We start from the raw sequence: 20,590 nt of genomic DNA, 5'->3' as shown, positions 1-20,590 counted from the left end.
TTGTTGTGTGATAAAGATGGACAGATCAGATAGGCCTGTGATGTAGTGGGAAATTAAGCCAGCAGGTTTGCCTGAACACAATCCTGTGTAAAGGTCCTATAATGAGCTATTGATTGTGCCACTAAATGAAGAAATTTCCGTCGTATTGTTGGTGGCATGCAGTAAACAGGCCTGACTAATCAGGTGTTTTAGGTAATGAATATTTGATACGGCCATGTAAAAAACTTTCCCTCACAGAGAAAATTTTCTTGTAATTTAGGATCTCCAGGACTGCTGCCATTTATGATTTTAGTTTTAATGTCAGGGGGACTTTGTATGACTGTGCTGACAGTGTCCTAAAGCTGACACTGTTTCAGTGTCAGCTTTAGGAAACAAGCTGTGTATCCAGCTGAACAGAGACAGATTATGGAAAAAATGCAGAATGAAGTTTACTAATGATCTAGAATGACCAGAATGAAAATAGATTCAGAGAAGACAAAACATGAAAAGACAAATAATAAATCAAGATAACAGCTTGGACAAACTATTGTTGAACAAACCTTTGCCAAGACCAGTTTTGGAACAATGCATTTAATAAATGTAAACATAATTAATATAATTAGAATCATGAAATTTACTTAAGCTGGCACATATCTCCATTTAATATTACTAGAAAATAAACAAAATGCATCTGCAGGCCTTGACACTGAGACAGTAAAACAGAACAAAAAAGGTGTACTCATAAAATGGCTACTTTGCTCATTTGATTTAGAAGATACATAAAACAGAAGGTTAAATAAACAAGTAGTGATATTTACTGGAATACATGAAGACCAGGAAGAACTTAAGAGAAGCCTAGATATTTCTCAACTTTCTCAAATGTCATGCAGTTTATTTAGGATTGCGCTACTTATGCAACTGACATCCCTATTACTACAGAAACAGTGCCAGCGCTTGTAGGATTTTACAGTGCATAAGAATCATTAAACACACTGCTATTGGTAGTGCATGTGAATCATTCCCCTCCTACATAAAGCAGCTCTGGTATGTGCTGCAATTATGTCCAATGTTCTATCTCCCCGCTGTGCCTCTAATAAACCACTTAGACGAGCGTTTACTGCTTTAATCTGCTGCTGTTCAGGCGCATTTACAGAAGGAAGTTTAGTGACTTTAGAGTCTTATGTAAACCACAAAAGTCTGAATTTTAGTGCTAGAGTGCCAGCTTTGGATGGAACTCTCCTAATCACACTAGCAACTTTAGCGATTGTCATGGATGATTTGAACTGAATTGGCTGATAATGTGTACACGTGTAATTCTGTGGGCCTTTCACATTATTGCAATGTGTCTGATTACAAGTTACGTTCTTGTTTGTCTCTAAACATGCCTGTGTTTTTGTCTAATATTGATAGCAGTGGCATTGCTCATAAAAGATTCAAGATTGCACCACAGCAGCAGTGACAAGAGGACTTTTTCACACTCTTTATTGGGCTTATTGCTGCAGAGTCAACAGTGTATTATGAAAAAAGCACTCAGCAGGATGCAGGCCAAGAGATTCATGGCTGTTGCATTTGCGGCAGAGATAATCGGTAATACACATGCTTGCAAATAGATTAAGTTCCATGCATTTTCAGTCATCAACAACATCCCTTGTAAGAATGTAGCTTTTCTTGTACTTCTTTTTCCAAGGCTCTGCAGTGCTTCCTTGGAATTTTTTTTACAGTTTTGTTTGTACCTACCCCTGCAGGTGACAGACTGAGCAGAGGCTTCTCTTAGGCTGGGCATCGCTGCAGCATTTCTCAGTTTTTCCACATCCTTACACCTGTTCTCTTTCAACTTAGAGAAGTGTCACTGTGGCAGTTTCACTATGGATCTGACTCTTCAAATGTCCCTCAGGAGGTTTTCAATGACTTTCTCTCTAAAAGCATAGTCAAGAGGGTTGATTTTTTATGGTAAACAATTTTCCTGGAAGAGGATTTCTTTTGAGTTTTTTTGCACAGCCTCTTGGTTTTTCCAAACATTTCTCATATGAGTGAGAAAGCACCATCTTTGATGTACGCATTTCTTGGTATATTTCTACTTAAATCCAATGAAAACATTGGAAGTTTGTGTCAGAATTAAACAGCTACACGGAATCTATTTTGGGTTTGGAGACCTAACTTTACAGAACTCTTTCTTTAGGAATTGTTTAGTCTCAAGCTGTTCAACTTGTGAGCAGAGTTCCAGTAAACTATTACGACATCTGTAAATAAACACATGGGAAGGATCAAGCCCATCAAACATGTTAGCCAAGAAACAGGTTGTGGAACTGAAGTGATTTGAACAGAACTAAATTAATCAATTTCTAACAACTGGATACATTTTTATCAAAGAAATCACACAAAATATTGAAATGTTGCCCAAGATGATCCACATCTTTTCAATGAAAACCCAAAGAAAGGGTGGAAAAGAAGGAAACATGCCATTTTCTTTCTAGACTAAACAAGCTGTGTAAATTGGCTAAATCAATGGCACCCATACCTCACATTGACATTCTAGGCCATATAACCAGTTCCTTCACTTCCTTGACCTAAAACAAAAGGTAATCTCTATTCCTGCACCACTTGGGACTTCCCCTACTGTCATACAGTTGAGAAGTGAGTAAAAAAACAAGCTTGACTTCCACTCTCTGAAAGGCTACAAGGCTGTACCTATTAGTGTTGTTGTCTATTTTTTTACCTCCATAGAGTATCAGCCACTAAAAAAACAGCACATTGCTGACCTGGGAGGTAGAAGCAGCCTCTCCATACCTTCCTGTGCTCTGCTACAACAAATTCACTCAGGAAGTGAGGCTGCATTTTGTGAACAGAACTACTGGACAAGGGAAATAGTTTACTCTTTTTGTTCTCTAGGGCCTATCGTGGTGCTGTAACATTTTACCCCTCAGCATTGCGTCTGCTATTCTGTAGTCAGTGAGAGAGTGCGATAACATAGCAACCTCTATCCCATGGTAATTGTATTGCCTCAACTTGAACCTTCTGGGAACATTACAAACATCTTATTGTCCTGTGTTATTCTTAAGTATGTGTTGTTGAAGCCTAAAGGCAACTGTACTTAAGTCAGACAATGAGTTACTGGAAACGCCTGGAGCATTGATGAATACCTGTCTCTCTTCTGTTATTGGTGTTAAATCTAGCACAAGAATTTAACTTTTTGATATTTTTAAACCAGTTGAACATGCTTAATCAGCAGCAGATTTGTTTGTTGTGGAGACTTTTTGCCTTTTTACCAGGAAGCATTTTCCTTGAAGGACAAGAATATCTGTTCAGGCAAAGTAATAGAAAGATGAGAGGCTTTCTACAAAATACTGGACAGTGTAAATAACGATTATTCAACTCACAACCAAAGCTGTGATAATGGTTGTGTGTAATGCTTTCACCATAAAAAAGGACACTAACAGAAAATGTTAAGAGTCATATTACAGTTTTTTGACTTCTTGGTTATATTATTTAGGTCAGATTAGGCTTCTGACCTGTGTCAGAAGCCTAATATGTGTATTGCTAAAACTGTCACAATGTCACAACACAATGTAGAGAGATAATCTGTCTCAGGAGACAAATAATCTGAAAAATTTGCACTCATTTTTCTTCCCCCAGTGCTAACTGTAGAAATACTTTGCTCGGTTAGAAACAACCAATCAGAGCTAGAAGGAGGGTCTTAGTGCTGTCAATTATGCTTGTGTATGCACTTTTCACACCCTCTTCCATGCATTACACATTGCTACAGCTTCTTCTAGATAGCACAGCCTGTTATGAATACTCAGGCTAGTTAGAATAGCAACCAATTATGGCAGGTAAACAGTCTTCCTGTAGTGGTATGCTGTTTCTCTGTCATTAGCACAGTTAGCAGTGCATACACAAGGGTAACTAAAAGGGATAAGACCTTCCTCCTAGCTTTGATTGGTTGTTTTTGACTACAGTATTCTGGCTGTACTTACTAATCCTTGGCTTGAACTGTTGAGTCCTGATCCATCAGATTTGATTGTCCTCGCTCAAGATTGAAATTGTTAGTATTCCTGAATGGAGATGGAAAGTTTATTTTTAATGTTTGTGAGGAAAAGTTTCTTCCTGTTTACTTCTACAGAGTTCACCAACAATACTGCATAGATGACATTCGTAGCACTCCATCTATTTTCTATTGCAATATCTGTTTGGAAAAACATTCATTCATTTTTAATGAATTTAACATCTGTCTGTTTTTTGGAAGTTGTGAGATTTGCCAATTAACCAAGCCGACGGTTTACAGTCTCTTTTACTGTTTGGCCACATCTGCAATAAGCTTAGGAATATTAGTGGACCCTCTGATTTTTAATCAATTTTGCTCTTGAATATCTTTTCTAGGTATAGAATTTAGGTGAGCCCTAAAGCAGGAAATAAGGGAATGAAGTTCTTACTTTGGTGTTCATTTAAAGCCACTGCCAACAAAGGCAGAATACTGCTGTAAGGTATAAAAAACCATTTTACTACCTCCCTGCTAAGAAATTCAGCCAGCCTTAATACCTCCAGACTAAAGGTGTGTCATAATCAGCCTGCAGGGCTCACCTTTCTCCTCAGTTGACCTGCTATATAACAGAGCCCATTCACTTCACACTGACTTGTTTTACAGTATCTGCAGAGTGTAAAACGAAAACCAAAATCAACTACAAAAACATTGGATGACATATAAGAGTTGGCTGCATCACCTTAGGCTATTTGTTTCACATAGATCGCCGTACCTGTCTAATCTGGAAGATGGATTGCCTTGGTCCATATGGTTACTGCTGTTCACAGCTGTATAGTCTGAGTGTATTGTGATTGGGTAATTATGTTGCCCACTGTGATTAGACTACCCAGGTCTGAGGCACAATATGTGCCAGACAACTCTCATATACACACCTACACACTTCGAAACAGCTTTAGAAAATCAAATATGCACAGGATTGCTGAACGGCCTCATTTTAAATTATCCTGTGGTGATATGAGAGTATGTTTTTATTAACTTCTTGAAATTTAAGATGAGCCCTGTGTAAGAAACATTTTGAGCCGGTCCATGCTCTCTTGCTGTTATGAGCTTAGAAATGTGAGCTAGAAACCTGAACTGATGTTGCATATCATAGCATTAGATCTGAAGCACAAACTTTAGAAATTAATTAAACCAATTTCTCCATGTAGTAAAACCTCCTAGTGCAGTACAGACTGAATCTGCATACATTGTGTGTCTTCAGCCTGCCTCCTAGACCATTCAGCAACAAGATGTAAGGCTGTCACCCTCTGGAAAGCCCTTAAAGGAAGCCAAAATTTCACCTCATGTCAACTTTAATTTGCTGGGTTTTCTTGGCCTGGCGATGTTGTTGATGCGTCTGTCTGTGTGTGAGCTTTCCTCTCTCCTCCTGTGCTACACTGGGGGCAGCATGTTCAGCAGTTTGCCCCGAGATGAGAGCATTAGTAGTCCCATTTACACAGCAACACTGAGTCATGAGAACAAAGCTTTCCTCCTCTGGTCCAAAGTTATTTTTTGTTTCCTTTCCCTTTGCATCTCCACTGCTGTCACACCAAAGTGTGTGAGCGCATTAGGCTACAAGGCTGTGAATCACTCCAACAGTAAACCAGTAATCTGAGCCAGAATATTCTGGAACAAGCATATCTCGCCTGACAGAACTTCTTCTGATACGGTAGCAGCATAATGTGGATTTATCTGTTTGTCTTATATTGTTAGTTCTTTATATTGAGTTTCTAAGAGCAAACATGATTTTGTACAACAACTGTATCAGTCAAATATATTTTCAGAAAAATATGCTGTACCATGCAAAAGTCCAAGGTCAAGTGAGTCATTCTTTAATATTTTTATTTCCATTTCAAATCATACTGTCTTATAGTCTTTTTTTTGTTTCTAATCTTTAATCAAACTTTATCTTTATGAATGTTATCCAGTGTTTTCATTGGAATGTTATCTAATGAACTTGAAGACAATTAGTTTCATAAATAGAAATATGAAAAGTTGTTTCACCTATTGTTGCACATATATGTTTGAGTTTTGGGGGTATATCTTTATTGTCTTTGCACATCAGCAGACTGAAGTTTTTGGCAAATCAGTCAAAAAATTCACTGAATTGCAATTCAGTCAATTCAGACTGATTTGACTGAATTGCAGTCAATTCCACTTCCCAATACCCTCCACTTTCAAAGTGGAGCTTTGGTTTGTTACTAACTAACTAACTAACTAACTAACTAACTAACTAACTAACTAACTAACTAACTAACTAACTAACTAACTAACTTAGTTAGTCAGTTAGTTAACTAACTCAGTTAACTAACTGACTAACTTAGTTAGTCAGTTAGTTAACTAACTCAGTTAACTAACTAACTAACTAACTAAGTTAGTTAGTTAGTTAGTTAGTTAGTTAGTTAGTTAGTTAGTTAACAACCAGCTAACTAAGTTAGTTGCTAACGTTAGCTTAGTTGCTCACTCTAACTAAGACTGAGAGAATGGGTTGTGATCTTTAGGTTTCCATTTTGACAAAGATCCTTAATTTGACTTTAGTTTGTAACTCGATTTAGTCAATCTAAGACATCAATGTGCTTTGATTGAAAGCATCCATATGCAAACCTGGCAGGATCTGAATGGCTGATTTTCTGCTGGAGAGTGAAAGTGAGTCAGAGGTTTTGAGTTTTGCAGCTTCCAACAGACTTTCAGGACAAATCTGTATTTAACTCCATTTAGCTTCATGTCTTACCATGAAATCCTTGGCAGGTTCTCAAAATAATGGTCTTCTGCCCAATTTCTTTTCTATTTTTAGATGCTGAATGGTGCCATAAGAGATGCTCAAGGCTTCAGATACTGTTTTGTAAACTAAACCTGCTAAACCTGAATTCCCAGCATCTGACAATCTGAATATAATTTCTGAAGCACATGATTTTCCAATACAGTTCATTCTGTATCACTTATTCTTTGTTTGGTTGGTTTGTTTGTTTTTTGTCCACTTTTCTTGTTTTTAGGATACTGGTAAATATACATTGTCATTGTCAGTTGAAAAGGAGTGAAAAAACTGTTGAATCATAAAAAAAAATCTTTGAAAAAACTTTCAGAAAGTCATTGACAATTTTAAGAAATTACAAGGAGGTGTTACTCCTTAAAAGCACTGTAAAAAATTAAGGATGGTTTAAAACTTTTATAAAGTACAGTTAAAAAATAAAATCATTTTTCTGAGTTCATAGTTCAATAAATTCTAAATTCTCATGAAGAATTTAGAATTTTATTACAGTCTGTAATGAAAAAAATCAAGTCTTCATACAGTAGATTTTAAGTAATCTACTGTATGAATAGTAGATTACTTAAAATGAAGTTGAGGAACAGATATTTAGCTATTGTACATATTTGTGTGTGTGTGTGTGATACACCAGAAAGTTGAAGGAGGTATATAAAATATATAAAGAGTGTGTACCAGTGCCCAGCTGCATGTTATCCTGTAGTACCCACCCAGTAGTGTCAATCTGTCCTGGTACAAAGTCTCTGTATTTGAGCCAGTTTCTAAATAGTGTTCACAGGTAGCATGCCCCAGGTGATGATGAAGACTTATTACCCATTACGCTGCGAAGCAGTGCCACATGGGGACAAAGACAAGTGGAGGCAAGTGCAGTGGTTTCCTGCTCTACTGTGCATGTGGATGAGAGCTTTTTCCATCACTTTATTTGTTCCTTTCCTTTCTTCCTCCTTCTTCTTCTGTATGTCTCTTTACCCTTGAGCCTCATCCCAAGGGAGCACTTGGATCAGCTTGATGTTGATTCACCAGATTCTTTGGCACTGCATCAACCTAAAGAGGACAAGGCAAATCTGACCTCAAAGAGCGAAGCTGAAAGCTGTTGCAGCTGCAGGAGGAAAGTCTGGATTTTATCACCACATGTCTTTACTTTGATGGGATATACTTAGCAACGGAAATTTCCTCTTAATGGGGAGTATAATCGACTTTTCTGTGTGGATATCTTTTAGGTATTTACATACCATAGGCAGGTGAACACTTCAGAATAGAACTGTTCTAAAGTACCATTAATTCATGGTTGAGTGAGATTTAGAAGCCTTCTTTTAGAAAGGAAAACAAATATTTTTATTTTTTTGTCAAAAGATAAAACAGCAGTTATAATAAATAGTTGTTGTTTTCCAGTCTTAAGGGACTTGACACATACTTGTTTTATGTGAAATAGGCAAGTTGCTGAGATGACTTACAGTGCTGATGTAGCATAGTGTAAGTGTTAGCAATATACAATAACTATTACTGAGACATTAGCTATTCTATATCATAGGAATGAAGAAAACTTTGGATCATAAAAATTGTATGCAAATATAAAATGGTTAATATTATCAAGCTTTTATTAAAATGTAATGAAAACTATGCATAACATATTATCACACAGTCAGCAGCTTTAACATTTTTGTTTAACCGATAGAAACTGTATTAATACTAACAATAGCAATAATAATGTGTCATGAGTTCTTCTGTTACCGCCTACTGAGGAGTCGTCAATGAGCTCTTGGAGTAATTGTGGTTGGCTACTGTGGTTCCCTGGAGTCACAAACCCTTAGGAAAGCTTCCAGACTGACAGAAGTCATTTAGTTTATAATAGGTTCTTGAATTTCTTTAGATCAGAGAAGGATGTGTTGCTTGTTGATATATTTTAGCCCACTTCATTCTGCCAAAATAGCTAGAGTTCTTTATTTTATAAGTCTGAAAATAATCAGGCTGTGGAGAGATTGCTGAACTTAAATTTATATTTGCCAAAAAAAGTGATAAATTTATGTTAATTCATAATATAAGAAGCCAGCCAACTACTTTTCTACATAGGACCACAATGGTTTGGGTATAGCACTTTTATCTTCATAAAGGAAATCATAATTTAAAAACTTCAGTTGCATTCACCAAGTCAATCTTTGTCTGACAATTTGATGATCTACAACAACCCAGATAGCACAGAATGATTGAAACAACATTGAATCAATGTCAGCCAGAAACATTGAATCAACGTTGAACGCTGACATTGAAACAACATTGAAAGTGGTCGGTGACTTGTATGTTGAATCAACGTTAGGGTTTCAACCATAACTGACATTATATCGATGTTGATTCAACCATCATCTGTATGTCAACTTGTATGCATATTTGTGTTGATAGTACATTGAATCAGTTATGTACCAATGTTGATTCTACATTATATCAATGTTGAGACAACCATCATCTGAACGTGGATCTGCATCCGGATGTCTGTTGATCCTACATTGAATCAATGTTGATTAAATACTCATTTGACTGTGGTTCTGCACACATATTTCCGTTGATTCTACATTGAATCAATGTTGATTCAACACTCATCTGAACGTGGATCTGCATCCGGAATTGTCTTGATTCTACATTGAATCAATGTTGCTTCGACAGTCATCTGACTGTGGTTCTGCACACATATGTCGGTTGATTCTACATTGAATAGGTTAGGAATCAACGTTGATTCAACCTTCATCTGAACGTGGTTCTGCACGCACATTTGTGTTGATTCTGCATTCAATCAATGTTTATTCAACCATCATAACCATCATCCTGAAATAAACCACATAAAAACACCATGGCATTGCTTAAATATTTTATTTAATTTCAGTCTTCTGGCCGTCCCTTTGGTTGCCTTTCAATGCCTCCCTCCCGGTCTGGTGCATAGCGAAACCATTTCTTTACTGTTTCGCTGTAATTTTGATCAGTTAGGCCTGGTTCGAATTGACGAGCAGCAACTGAAAGACACAAAAGAACATCATTACGATGGAGGGTATCTCACATAAAATTTCTTATTATCCCCTACCCTCACTTTGTTTAGATTCTGATTCACCAACAGTCTCATTTCCTACAATTAAAAGTCAAAGCCCTTTTCCAGTAGAGGAAGCTCACCTAATATGCACTCTTGCAGGATTGTGTCCTTGAATGGCTTTTTACTCTGGGAATGCCTATGTTTCTTCCCAGCCCAGTTGAACTGACTTGCCAGGGCATTTCTCATACAAGTTGTCAACATTCTTCTTATCATGTTGGCTGAATTGGTGCCTCCTACTAGAGCCAGTCGAGCAATCTACATCAGAGACAAGTACATGAAGGCATAGCATTACACAGCAGCATTATATCATGTAAATTAAAAACACAGCAGAGACATAACCTTGTTTTGATACTGTATTTATGCTTATGCACTGATATTCCACTCCATAGTGTTCATTCATGGTCATGGATATTAGCGTTATTAACCATCCTGGTCCCAATTTGGGTTAGGTCAAAATTTAAATCATCTATGTGAATAATTGCAAAATGTTTCATAAATAGCACATCTACAAGCTCTGTGACATGTTCAGAACTTGTAGATTACAATTTGTGTTCAAGTAGCTAAAGAGCTAACATTTTGCCCTTAGAAAAAGACTCACACTGACATAATCTACATTGATGCTGATCAGTCTTTCAAATGAATTACCATCTTTTGACGCACTGTCTCTTCAATCAGTAATGACTCTGCTTTACTGAAATCTTCTTCACTTTCAATTGGCAGCTGGAAGGGGAGTACAAGGTTTGCTGGTCCTTGTGTGCTACCTGGTGTAATGTTACTCTGAGCCAAATTGTTCTTAATGAATTGGACATCTCTGGATAGATCCTTCACAATCACAAGAGCTTCAGCAAGCATCGATGTCATCTTATGGATAGCGAGGTCTTCAGGAGAACATTAAAAATCTTTAAGTGCAACATCAAAATAACCTGAAAATGACACATTACAAATACATTATGTCCAATAGACTTGCCTCTCAAAAGCTGCCCATTATTGCTGGCCCTTTGTGTGGTTGCATCTGCAAAACACAAATAGTCATGCACAGAAGTTTAAAGGTTAGGTGCCAAAATGACACCGACTTTCTTTAGGTGTGAAATGTTTCCTACAGATCTTTTATAGATAAGGACATTTCTGCATCTAATCAGGAGAGAACTCTGATGAGTGGAATACACAAGATCACAATGGCAAAACGAAAATACTGTCAGGGCTTTGTGTTATGTTTGCCTTTAAAAAATAATGCATAAGTGTCAAAGCATTTAAAGAGTTGGTGTCATTGCTCACACAGATGTGAGCAATGACCACAGTTCAAATATAGACACAACCTCACACATTCAGATCACAAAATGTCTACAAATGTTGGATGACTGTCTTGATACCTTCGAAACCTTGATTAGGCGCTGAATCCAATACATCATTCTGGTCGGAGTTTGCTTTTAAGTGAATAAGAAATGCAAAAACTTAGCTAAAGTGAATTCATTAGTCAACACAGATCACTGTATATGTATGTAGTAAAGTGGGTTACTCTGTGATATATCCAATGGCAGCCTATTTTGTGCACATTGTGAGAGACCAGGGCGATGGTTATACTGCCTTGAGCTGCATCCAGACAACCCTGTAGATATAGTTACATTTCGCAATAGTTTACAAGTGTAAGCACAAGATACATAATCTAAATGTTTGATCAAACTAACTAATTAGCCAGAATCACTAAGATACCCATCACTATTACTGAAAGAGTACAGTATCATACCAATACTTGTACTTTGTCGCTGTGGATTCTGCAACTTGTGGTACTGGACACAGTGGGCTGTAGCAAAACCTGGCATCTCAGCTTGAACACAAAGTAGGAAATACACAAAGCAGTGAGGTTATTACTGTAACCTTCCATATGAGAAAATGTGAGACTTACATTCAGCTGACTGCTCTATATTTAAAGCATTGCTTTGACATCACAGTCTTATGAGACTGCTTGACGACTCACCATTAAGAACTTCATCAGCTAGTGATTGTTGGTAGTTGCTAGCAACAAGATCTACTAAGAAAAATAGGAAATAATTAAGAGCTAAAACTATACACAATTAGTTTTAGCTCTAAGTGCTAAAACTATACACAATTTCAGCAAGAAACACAATTTCAATCAAATTAAAATGTCCTTTTATTGGTACACTGTTATATGTAATTCCTTTTTTGACTGTGTAGAAGTGAGCATAGTGTCAATATAAAGGAAACAATACCTGGACATCCAACATCAGGTGGTTTGGCAAAACGCTTTCTTTTTGCACTGCTACTCTGATGGTCTTCAGAATCAGAATGCATAAACTGCTGATTTGGCCTACAAAACATTATGATAATACACTATATGAATATTACAACTGTAGTTAAGATACTACACTTATTAGTCAAGGCTACCGTCTGAATACATGGACACTCTGGCCACTTTGAGCCATCCCTTTAGCAGTGGTTGTTATTTTCTAGTTGCAACGCCCTAGGGAAAGTTATCACTGTGATAAAGTTAGTAATGTACCTGGATATTCTTTTTTGGCGGATAGCTCCTTCATCATGAGATTCAATTTCAGATGTTGGACACATTGTGGTGTTATATTTTGTCTCTCGTTTTTTCGCCTCATCAAGGGTCTCTGTAAAGAGCAGAGGGTAAATGCCAATTTGCATGTCTGCAGTCCAGTGCAGAACTACCCTAACAGCTCCTTCCCAACTCCCAAAAAACAGAACAATCACACCTGTGTGAAGCGCTACTATCATACATCATCTCATTCTGGCCAATCACTATTTGCCTCCTCACATTTGTCTTCTCTGATTTTACATACACAAAACATCTCAGCTGGACCTCTGAGGTACCAGCGCATTGTTATAATTATATATATTGTTTACTTGGTTTAATGTAGCCTCCTAAACAAACTTTTGCATCTGTAATGTCATGTCCCAATAGATAAACATACTTGAAAAGAAGGAAATATTGAGCTGATTTATCTATAACATGACAGCACGACTGTGTAGAACAGCTGTGCATGTGTTGCACCAGTTACTCACCACACGTAATGAGGACTCGTACATCCGTATAGGTGATCCATTTGTCGTCTGGTTGCATTCCGTCTCGAAGGGCTTTCTTGAGTGTTATGTGTTTTGGGGGCCATAACAGCGTCTGTTCCTCAGCTTTAAACCAGCTCTCTAGAACTACTGCTGTCCCACCATTTGGGAACTGTACAACTGATCACAGTGCCTCTCTACTCATCTTCGAAGGGCTAGGGATGAAATGAGAACTACTCATGATATCTCCTTACAGGTCATCCCCATTTCACTCTTCAAAGCCAAAGTGCACTACAGACATTGTAGTTTTTGGCCAGTCAAACATGTTATTTGCACAGGTAAGAATTAGATAAATGTTATTTTTAGGTAATTTATGCCATGATATACATCTCAGTTACAGATACTGCACTTTGGCAGGGCAGCATGACTATGCTAAATGAAGTAGTGGTATTACAATGGCACCATCCATGTCTGGACAGAGAAGGCATTTGCGCTTGATAGAGGCCAGTCCAACTACCCCTATATTTTCTTTCAAGCCACTGACTTTGTATGTGCCAATGTATGATGATTCACAGGGATACATGTAATATGGCTGTTTGTGTCCGTACATTCTGACGATTATATATGTATCCTCTTCTGATTTAATAATATTCTCTATCAATGCAAATCCATCTCCAACTTCAACACAATTGTCTCCTTTCTTTGTGGACAAAGTAAACCGATGAGTGGAGACCTTCCTGTACTGTTGTGAAGAAATAAACTGTGTGGGGACTGGACCATCAATGTGGATGTTAAGCAACTTTGGATAATCTCTAGAACATGTGGGTCCAACATGTGAGGTTTCAGACAACCTTTTAACTACCTGTTGTAGTGTCTGATGTGGCTTGCGTAGAAGATGCTTAATTTGACCAAGACAATTCTCAAAAGGAAATCCTGATATATTATCTAGATTGCCGAACCTCCTGTATTCTTCAGCCAAATGAGTAAGCTGGTGTATATTGTACACAATTTCATCTTTTCCATATAATTCCCCAAAGTGTTCAACAAAAGCAACCATCAACTTTTGTGCAAAGGCTAACATTTCCTCAGATATACTAGGGGACAGCAACATGTACATTCCAACGGAAAACAACATAAAATTGTCATACAGCTCACTGGGGAGTGAATCCTTCAAAACAACAGGACCCCAATATAACATGAAGGATCGGAACTCAGTAGCTTTCCACCGATCTATCTCCGACAGTCCCCTTGGTTTACGGTTAAACTCAGAAGGCGTGTAGAAACGTAGCTTTAGGAGTTTATCTGAAATGCCTGCTGCAGTTTGGGAAGGAAACTTTGTTGCTAAATGTTTCCCCTTTAACCATATATGAAGCATTTTCCTTGTAACTCCGAGACAACAGACATGCATGTAATCTGGTGGAAACATAGAAACCATCTTAACTAAACCAGATAAAGGGCTCTTTCCAATGTGATGTTCCTCATCAACCATGTCAGAGAAACTGGAGTCTGTCCTAAGTTTATGCTTTGTTTCAGGAAATGTCATTTTATTCATCCATACACCCTCCTGAAAGCATTTGTCACAACCTGAATAGCCATTGAATCCTTTGACCTGCTTAATATAAGCTCTTGCCGGCGCATCACAAATAAAGGCAGAAATTTCTACATTAAATTGCTTACCATTATAAATAATGCCATTACACAATACATTCTGAAGATCTTTGACAAACTGAGCCAGGTACTCAAAAACACTCACTGGCTTGCTTAGACCACAAAAAATGCCTACAACAAATGGGGACTTTGTGTAGTCACATGTCAGACATCCAAGTATGGGCCAAAACTGAAGTTTGGAACTTTTAAATAAAGGTAAGCCATCTATATTAAACTGGATATTAATAGTAGTCATAGTTGATGGTACACACAAACATGCCAACCGTGAAAGCACCCCTTTGACTATTCCAAAATGATAATAATCTCCCCCTTGAATTGTAGTGATGGGCACATTTCTGGGTGTTCCAAGCAATGTTCTCCCATCTTTTGGTAGGGTAGGGTGAAACATTGTCAAAATAGACAGCAAAGATGACAGTGCAACCAGAGAGATTGAATAGGATGTTGCCCAATACTTTAAACTTATCCTGAGCAAATCATTATTGTCATCACTGTCAAGCTCATCCTCCACTATACTTTCAAAATGTGCTTCTGACTCACCTGGCAAGTCAGTATTTTCATTCACAGCACTGATAGTTAGTCGTCTGTTTAGTGGCAAGTCTGAAATATCTTGACAAGGTAGTACATCCAACCTGCACTGACAAGAGGCTGCAACATGATATTTCTTCTGTTTCTTCCTTGGATTAGCATTAACTATTAACTTATACTCGGTGAGGATTTGCTGCTCTGTCTCTTTCAATAATTTGTTAACTCTACGTCTTTTAGCCCGAGAAGAAGCCGACATCTTAAAGAGTGTGGTGGTGCTTTACTCTAATGTAGACAAACTGCACCTGTTTACCTACAATTGTCTTCTTTCTTTAAAGCTGTTATATTTAAATATAGCTGGAAAAATAAAAAAAGGAGATGAAGCGATTCAGAATAAGATGCTGCATTTTAATATGCAAGATGAAACAAGCCGAAACATATTTGTACAATTAGATCCATATCAAGAAAGGCAATTATTATAATGCGAAAGTTACTGTTCATTTTAAAATACCAGCATAAGCAAATGCCTCACTATAGCAGGACCAAGCATCCTGAGACCTCACAAAGTGTACAACCCAACTTTAGTGTTATCAAAATCTGATTTAAAGTTAGTTTTTCAACATAATTATGCCATCACTGCTTATTTCCCTACCAAGCTGCAACTTAAGCGCAACACAATGCAGTTGGTTTATAATAAATAGGTTAAGATCAAGGTAGATTGGCCACACTTACCACAAAAGTGCTGGGGGTTGAATAATTAAATTCAGAAACAGGTTGCACCAATCCTGCTGCAAAGGGGCTATGTGGTTGGGACATACCAGTCATGAAATGGGGGAGGTGGACCACCTAACTCCTTTTAGTGACTTCTATGTGTTTTTGTGTCAACATATCACACATACATAGTCAGTCATAACATTTACAGACAAGTAAGAAGATGTACAGGACAGAATTACAACCCAATGTTACCAACACATACTACTTAAATTATAATGTGAGTAACCCTCACAAAAAATACAAGTAGTTTCACCCGGAGTCAAAGGAGGAGAGGAGGAGAGTAGAAAGGGGGAGGGAGGTTGAGGGGTAGACAAGCCAGGTGAGAGGTGAAGGGTGGAGGGAGAGGGGTTGGGGGTTAGAATGTGAGAGTGAAGTGGAGGGGTGTAAGAAACACCCCTCCACTTTTAGAACATTTAGATTACTAGTTCTTCCCCAAATCTTGTCCTCAATCAAACTGACCTGCGTGTTTTCAGTTCAGCAAAACCCTGTTAATCAGATGTCAATTAATATCATGTGTGCTGAATTAGGGAAATGCCTAAAACTTGTAGTGCCTGGAGGACCAGTGCTGAAACAAACTGGACTCGACGTTGGCGGCATTTCATTTATTTGATGTTAACCACAAAACATCATTGATTTAATGACACAGTTTCAACATTAGTTAATTGGCTAGAATTGAATGGTTGTTTTATAGTTGATCCACCATCAATTGTCGACCTCAAACATACATGAAACCTTTGTGATAATAATTCAACATTGAATTAACATCGTGTGCTATCTGGGTAGTTCTTTCCCAAACCTTGTCCTCAATCAAACTGACCTGTGTGTTTTCAGTTCAGCAAAACCCTGTTAATTAGATGTCAATTAAAATCATGTGTGCTGAATTAGGGAAATGCCTAAAACTTGCAGGGCAGTGTGCCTGGTGCCGGTGCTGAAAAACACTGGATTCAATTGTGGCATTTCAATCAATGGATGTTAATTGGCTAGAATTGAATGGTTGTTTTATAGTTGATCCACCATCAGTTGTCGACCTCAACCAAACATGCAACCTTTGTGATGGTAATTCAACATTGAATTAACATATATTCCAACAAGCCAACAGCGAAGCAGCTGTGTGGTTGGGCTATCCCACTCATGTAAACGGTGGGGGTGGACCGCTCCACTCCTTTTAGTAAGTTGTAGATGTTTTTGTGTCAATATATCACACACACACAGTCAGTGAGAATTGTTATGAACAAGTAAGAAAATGTACAGAAAGGAATCAGCACCCACTATCCTCTACAGTGCTTAATTTAAATGTGATAACCCCCGCTCAGTAATAAAATGCTCTGACCCAGAGCTCTGATGAGGAGGAGAGGAGGGGAAGGGGTGAGGCAAAACAGCTGACATTGATTCAATATTGATCAGATGTTGATCAGACATCGGCATTTCAGTCATTAGATTTCAACCACAAAACAACATTGATTCAATGACACAGTTTCAACACTGGTTACTTGGCTAGAGGTGGATGGTTGTTTGATGGTTGATCCACCGTCATTTGTCGTCTTCAACCAGATATCAACCATTAATCAGACTTCGGCATTTCAGTGATCAGATTTCAACCACAAAACAACGTTGATTCAATGTCACAGTTTCAACGGTTTGATTGGATGGTTGTTTGATGGTTGATCCACCGTCATTTGTCGACTTCAACCAAAAATCAACGATTCTAACTATTTTTCAACGTTGATTTAACATCATGTGCTATCTGGGAAGAAGGACAACAAAGCAAAAATAGAAGACATCTGCTGGGGGAAGGATGCTTTCTCATAGTATGCTTAAGGCTCTTACAATGAAAATTTGAAAGAAGATATCTCCATGTTCATCTAGTGTGTCGATTGCTTTGACAAAACACACACCGATCACACTGCTTCATGGAAAACGCCTTTCTTTTTATTTTGGCTATCCTGTCAAGTGTGATCAGACCTTCAGCTTTAATCCCAATGGTACAACAAAACTGACAAGTAGGCAAGAAGTTAAACCATACTAAGAAATTCAGCTAAAAGTTATCTCACTTTGGGTGCTGGAAGTGAAGGACTACACGTGTTGTATCTTTTTGCTTTATGTAAAGACAAAAACATTTACATAAAGTTGTTTTTGCAATATCCAAACTACAGTTACAGTAAAGGCTTTGTTCTCTTTGCTGATTGAAGTATCCCTGCTTTAAATTCAGTCTGTTCTGCTTTCAACCGAGATGGTGCGTTTGCTGAGCAATGGAAAAGTAAAAGGTTTTAAAGTTACAGTCACCTCTTCAAAAGGTAATTTTATTGTAAAAAAGCAACAGAAACCTTGTTAATTTTTTAATGGTAACTAACTATTAAAACTTGTTGCAATCTGCTCAGTATGTTTTTTTGACTTGGACAGATTACATCTTTAACCAAGTGTGACGTCTTCAGGATATACAGAAAAACTCATAACCACAGCACTGCGTCCTTGTATTGCGCATAATAAATGTTGTAAAATCTACTTTCTAGGCACTAAAGCAGTTGTATTGCAGAATTGCAAAGCTGATACAATGTCAGCACAAACATTAAATTCAAACCCTTTAACATTAACCTGAAGACATATGGGTTTTGCACTTGAGAGCAGGTTTTGTTTTCTGCGGCCTGTAGTTAAATAGTATTTGCAAATGTACATGTGTAAATAACTGCAGGGGTGGAGAAGACAGAGACATATGTTTTTTTTCTAAGCAAGTTTATGTACTGAAACTGAATGTTGAGCATTTTTTTGTCAAAGAAACTTTGTTCAATGTCCAAAATATTTATCAATTATCCACCAAACAAGCTATGTAGCTATTAGCCTAAACTCTTTCAAATGAATGGTATAAGTGTTTATTGCTCGATGCACAAGGAGACTGTGATCAACTTAGGAAATATATCTGTTGCTATCAGAGTATGCTCATTGATATGCTTTAATAATAAAATGAATCTTACCAGAGTGTGGTGGAGGTTTAGCCTTTTGTCATAGAACATACAGAAACGTGCAGCAGCAATGACAGGGGAGGCATGTGAACAGCTGGGAATGGGAAATGACAGAGACTGAGAAGGGCAGGAATCCAGTCAACCTCAATGTGCCCTTGAAGACAAAGCTAATTTCTCACTTTGTTTGAAGACAATTGAATGAACTATGTTTTCTTTATAGACATTAAAGACACAGTGTGGCACAGTAATTTCTGCTTCATCCTACATATTTTTGATGTGCATTCATGCCTACTTCATTCTGTAGGGCCTAAAAAAACTACATGGTGCAGACTAGTCTATCACAATCTTCCAGTAGAACACTTTTTCAAATGCTTATTTTGTGGGTGAAATTTGTGGCTGTAATTAAACAAATGGTTAAAATGTTCCAGGTATGTGAATACTTCTACAAAGCCCTGTATAACGCATTTGATCTGTATTCAGCAACTCTGTTGAGAATGTTTAAAATTTCATATGGCAGGGCAGAGTAAATTTGAATAAAGTTTTCTGGGACCTGCTTTTCTCTTTGTGTCGCTCTGTTGATGCTCAATCTTTGCAGTGTCTTCTTTAGAGACACACTAAAGAGATGTTTAGATTTAGATTTTCCTCAGATCTTGCACACTGACCCATTCGAAATTAGAGAGAACATCACCTTTTATACAACCTAATGTCTCTGTCTATGAATGATTGATAGTAGTGAGTCCTCTGATTCCCTGGTGTGTGTAAGTCAAGTGCAGCAGGGGATGAGTGAGTAAGGCTTAAATGTAGGAAGAATGAGATAGAAGTAAAGACATTTGAGTTGCCTTCTCTGATTAAAAAGATGATTCTGTTTGTGTGTGAGCTGCTTGGTGCTCAGACAGGCGGCAAGGCAATGAGTGGATCAATACGGTCCTATTGTGGGCCGAATCAGCCCGGTGCTTTCTCTACTAACAATGAGACTAATGGTATGTTCTATCCAAGCCAAGTGTTGGGTTGCCATAAAGGGCTATTAATTTCAATCTACATCTGAGTTGAATAACATTTTTATATTGATTTGTGCAAGTTAGCATCATCCAAAGCCTTTGCCATAAAACCCATGAACGACACTATCAATTCCAGTTGTCAGTGCTCGCTCTTGCGTATCTTCTCCCTCCAGCATATACTGTACACTAAAATCTGCAGTATGGATAAAAACACAAACTATAATCCCAAACCTCCAACGTCCTAACCAATAGTTCAATAAAATGTCCTTCCAGTCTCTTCTTTAAAATGTTATTCATTATTACTTTTATCTTTGATATGGATAGCTTATTGTCCAGTGTGTGCTTGACAAACAAGGACAGTGGAAAAGTGCAGAAAAAGAAAGAAATCTTCTAACTAAAAATGTTAAGTTTGGAAACATGCACCTGTGATGTTAACTACAAAACAAATTAACTCAATTTTTCCAAGTGATCAAGGATTTCAAAACATAAGCAGCACTAAATTTTAACCTACTCCCATATTTGTTGCTTTTTAATTTCCGAGCTGTTTATCAAGCCAGACAGTGAACGGCAAAGTTTGGGACTGATTAAAAAGAGTTTTTTACGGTTCATATTTAGTTTTGTATAAAAATGTACATACCTTTGAAATTATTATTATTAGTATAATTAGAATTAACTTCACATTTAAATTGACTGATTAGAGTGGGATGTTATAAGTGTCATAAATATCATGGCTGAAGTAAATGGTGATAAAACTAAGATCCCAAACAACAGAAAGTAATTTTAGAACAATCTTAA

The 20,590-nt window shown here is 37.5% G+C and overlaps 1 protein-coding gene and 1 long non-coding RNA gene across 11 annotated transcripts in view; one reads left to right on the top strand and one right to left on the bottom strand.

The window, feature by feature from the left end:
* The window catches only part of LOC102225501 (ryanodine receptor 3-like), a 115,204-nt gene that overhangs the window by 6,770 nt on the left and 87,844 nt on the right, over positions 1–20,590 (top strand). The gene's annotated exons all lie outside the window — the stretch shown is intronic.
* Positions 10,796–11,718, bottom strand: LOC111612191. The gene is made up of 4 exons (XR_002754462.1): positions 11,582–11,718; positions 11,354–11,443; positions 11,208–11,261; positions 10,796–10,849 (listed from the first exon to the last, which is right to left on the bottom strand). It is a non-coding gene; the product is annotated as an uncharacterized LOC111612191 (long non-coding RNA).

This window comes from Xiphophorus maculatus, chromosome 19 (genome assembly GCF_002775205.1).
Source record: "Xiphophorus maculatus strain JP 163 A chromosome 19, X_maculatus-5.0-male, whole genome shotgun sequence".
NCBI classification, from domain to species: Eukaryota; Metazoa; Chordata; class Actinopteri; order Cyprinodontiformes; family Poeciliidae; genus Xiphophorus; species Xiphophorus maculatus.
Note: the sequence above shows the minus strand (reverse complement) of the source record. Positions and strands in the feature narration are given on the sequence as shown.